Source organism: Glycine max, chromosome 10 (genome assembly GCF_000004515.6).
Source record: "Glycine max cultivar Williams 82 chromosome 10, Glycine_max_v4.0, whole genome shotgun sequence".
Taxonomy (NCBI): domain Eukaryota; kingdom Viridiplantae; phylum Streptophyta; class Magnoliopsida; order Fabales; family Fabaceae; genus Glycine; species Glycine max.
The window spans coordinates 35,257,143-35,261,502 of NC_038246.2; the positions used below are offsets into that span (position 1 = coordinate 35,257,143).

The 4,360-nt window shown below is 28.5% G+C and overlaps 1 long non-coding RNA gene and 1 other non-coding gene across 2 annotated transcripts; both read left to right on the forward strand.

The window, feature by feature from the left end:
- Window positions 1-289: 289 nt before the first annotated feature.
- Window positions 290-381, forward strand: LOC112998242 (small nucleolar RNA R64/Z200 family). The gene has a single exon (XR_003263281.1). It is a non-coding gene; the product is annotated as a small nucleolar RNA R64/Z200 family (small nucleolar RNA).
- A 2,580-nt stretch (window positions 382-2,961) lies between these two features.
- Window positions 2,962-3,721, forward strand: LOC121172871 (uncharacterized). Its single transcript, XR_005886616.1, has 2 exons — window positions 2,962-3,459; window positions 3,564-3,721. It is a non-coding gene; the product is annotated as an uncharacterized lncRNA (long non-coding RNA).
- The last annotated feature ends 639 nt before the right edge of the window (window positions 3,722-4,360 follow it).

Genomic DNA, 4,360 nt, shown 5'->3' on the forward strand with positions numbered 1-4,360 from the left:
AATAGACATGATGATTCTTACGCTGGTCTGTTTTTCTGAATCATCATGATAAATATAATATTTTATTTTTATATTCTGAATTTCTTCATCTTTTCGTCGTGTTTCCTCTCTGAATTTTTATTTGCAATATACGCCCATGTGCTTTCCTTGGATTCTTGTTTTTGTTTCTTAATATTTAATTATAATATTTCTTGTGAATTTCTTGATTTTGTTGTTTATTTAGGTATTTTCCTATAGAAATTGAAATCTTGAGCTAATCTTTTTAGGTTTTGATTTTGTTTTTTTATATTTTCTGCAGTGTTAATTTCAGAAATAAATTCCATGTCAGACTTCAGAAATTTTCAAATCGATGAGAATGAAAATTCTGTTACTCAGCAGAATTTTTAATTTATTTATTTATAATTCTGTTGCTGAACAGAATTTGTAATTTATTTATTTATAATTCTGTCACTGAGCTGAATTTATACTTTATTTATTGATGATTCTGTTACTCAGCAGAATTCATAATTTATTTATTTATTTATAATGCTGTTATTTAACCGAATTTATAATTTATTTATTTTTTATTCTGCTGTTAATGATAACTTATAATTTATTTGTTCATAATTTATTGATGATTCTGTTAAGCAGAATTATAATTTATTTATTGAGAATTCTGTTATTCAGCAGAATTAATTATTTATATTATTTTAAAAGGGTTTGAATTACTACCTTATCTTTAATGATCAATAGATTTTTGGCCATTCTTTTATAATTTGAACATATGGGTATCACCTTTGATGCATTGTCATTAGTTTCTCTTTCATATAATTTATTATTATTTTTTTCATCTCATTTATTATTTTTTCTTCATATCATTTGTGTATAAAATTAAAATTTTATAATAATGAATTAAAAGTTAATACTTAAAATTATACTAAAATACATAAATATATGTAAAAAAATTATAAAATATTAAAATCTTAATAATTAGTATTTTTAATTAATTATAAAAATCTATTCTTTATTCACTCTAGGTAAATATCTATCATGAAAAAAACTTTTGGAATATAGTTTTCAGTTATTTTAACTTTGGAAAAATGAATTTTAATTTTTTCAATTTAGCGAAATACATAAAATAGTTCTCATTTTACATTTGACATTACAATGTGATTGTTGGTACTATCTATATGTAAAATGACAGCTAGTTACCAAAAGTTAATTTTACATATTTCAATCAATTAAAAGAAATTAAACTTAAAATTTTTCTAAAGTTAAAATAAAGGAAAACTTTTTATGTAGTTTTTTATAATTAATTAAAAATAATTATTAAAATTTTAATATTTTATAATTTGTTTAAATATATTTATGTATTTTACTATAATTTTTATTATCAACTTTTAAGTAACAACTATAAAGTTTTGATTTTATACATAAATGATATGAAACTAAATAAATGATATGAAAGAGAAATTAAAGATAATATAGATTGTAATAGTCATAACATTAATGATAGAATTCAAAATATAAAAAAATATCTAAATTTTATTGGTCATTAGAAATGGGGTGGTTTAACCCGATTTTTACTTGGGATCAGTTAGACAAACCCTTGTAAAAAAAAGTTTTTAACTCCGCCTATGTTCTCATAGCCGGTCCCAAGTCCGGACAAAGGAGGAGGGTTTTGATATTAACAAATGGAAATTATTACAGTCCTCTAGATGAAATTTGTGATTGGAGATAGGGTAAAATTTTTTGCATTATAATTACATTTTAATTAAATTCTATTGACAAGAGATTTCTTAGAAGGAGTCTCATGCTTTTTGGAGAGCAAACAAATTGTATATAGTAACTGCTATAAATCAATGCTCACTGTTGATGGCACCACCCTCATTGGTGAATGGTGACATCTCTGCCAGAGCAGTCTCATATTCCATTGGCTTGCGCATTTATCATTTGGGACTGGCCATGAGAGTAACATTTCCATCCATGTGTTTTGATAAATTTTGTTATTTAAATTGAATAGGGAGTTTCATGCTATAGATCTATTTTTACTGTTTCTTTTATGTATCCACTGTGATTCATTGATTATATTACTTTCCAGTCATTCGTAGGTTATTATTGAGTTATGTTTTTGCGAGTTTTACTTAATTGTTTAATGTGCTTCTAGTCTATTAGATGCTAATTTATTATTGAAAAAAGCAGATATGAATAAACTGGGAACATAAAATTTCTTCGGTGCTTGGTAGAACACAGCTAAAAGCTAAGTCGGTTACAAGAGTCTCACTATTAATATTATGAGTAAGATGTTAAACCATCATCTCTTGTATTTTATTAAAGTGGGCAATTTAAGATCTTGTTGGTAATATTGCTGCAGGCACAGTGAGCAACCGTCTGTCAAAAGTTGATAACTGGCAAAGAATCAGTTTCAGCCCCTGCTTCATTTAAGCAACAATAAGTTTGACAAATAATCAGTTTCAGCACTGCTTGAACTTTAAGCAACAATAAGCTTGGATTAATTCATTTGGTATTTATCATGTGATTAAGTCTCTGATAGTTAATTTTTTCTTTTTGAAATTGCCTTGTGCCTTATTTCTCTCTTTATGAATTTTTGCGAATTCATCTATAAGTTGAGAGACATGATGAGTTTTTCATTGCTCCGTGTTTGGGAATCACAATGACTGATAACAATTGCCAATTTCTGATCTTCAAATGCAGATAATTTGTCTTTTTTTTAATTTCTAGAAAATTTTGTTGCAGTAGAGAATTTTGTGTGTTAATGGCTCTGGTTTTCTGCTTTTTGTCAAAGTATTGGTATTCTTCTTAATGTGAGTGTAGATTTTATCATGCATGAGAATCGTTGCTATATATATTCTTTGCAATCTCAATTTTTCATTTCTGTAGATGTGTTGCAATTGAAATCATTTATTATTGCTTTAGCTTTTGATTTTGGTTTCGGCAGTTCTGCATGTGAAAGTTAATCAAACACTGCATTTTATGATTATAGGATGTAAAAAAAATTTATACTGGGTGTGTATTTTAATGAATTGAATTCTATTGAAACAATGCCTAAATTGTCAATATATAGCATAGAATATAATACGTTTCCAAAAATGCTGTAAATATAAAACATGGAGGTGATATATGCCGCTTGTTTGAATGAGTGAGGTCTAATGTCCCTAATACTGAGTTTATATATTGTTTGGACAAAAAGCGGTGTCTAAGTTCTATGTTTAGTAACCTCGCAGTCTTGCTCCCAAGCCTAACACAACTTGTAGTCTTGCACTCGGCGCAGCAGCCAATACTCGAGCTTGCTCATCCTTGGCCCGAGTGGGTCCAACTCATGAAGTGCTTGCTCGACAAGGGATACTTCTGAAGTGAAGAGGGAAAAATGTTATGCAATGCTGGTATGGGCATGAAGGATTTCAATGTCATTAGAACGGTGTGCCTCAATTTTGGTAGAGACCACTTTCATCTTTTAAGGTAAAATATACATTTTAAAAGAAAGTGTTCCTTGGATTGCTTATGGCACATGATATAATCTGTTTGATGTTAGTTAATCATTGGTTTATTCTGTTTGTACAAAGGTTTGGCCGTGATTTAGAACTCTGGGACAGACTGTGATATTCAATTGGACAAGAACCTAGGCTTGATTTATACCATTTTTATATTTCATATTTGAGTTTGTACCTTAATGGAAACTTATTTTTACGGTTAAGAAACGATGGAGTATGGTTCCTTATTATTGGCAAAATTCCTCTTAATTACATAGTTTGGAGCGTAGGTTTTATTATGATAATTTTATTCTTATATTGTGTCTGCTGGACAGGAGATTTCATAGATAAAGGAGGGTATTTCAACAAATAATGCATGCTGGGAAATTGGAGAATCACCAGTTAAGTTAGTGGGTTGAACATTAGTTAATGACCTTTTTGGAAACCTATTCTGTTCATATTGTTTTTATTGGTCTAAAATTTCCCATGTAGCCTTCATTGTGTAAGATTGAAATAACTAATTCTCCTCTCCAGAGAATCTCACTTTCATGCTAGAGATGTCATTTTTGGTTCTCCGAGTTGTGTAATGGGAGAAGGTAAAGGAATTGGATTGGCTAAGTGGAAATTTAATTTTATATATATACATGAGACTTGCCATTATATTATTCAAATGTGAATAACAAGGAAGATCTATTTGATTAGAAAATGGGAAATTTTGGGTCTTCATAAGTGAAATTTTGTGTTAAAGTGGGAAGCATAGGAGATTAATAGAAAATGTGTTGCAGGAAAATGGTGGATGACTCAAGCAAAATATTATTGCTATGACTTCTTGTCTGCTGCTCAATCATTTTGTTCCAAGTAATATGTTTGGAGGTCATTAAGAAATTCTA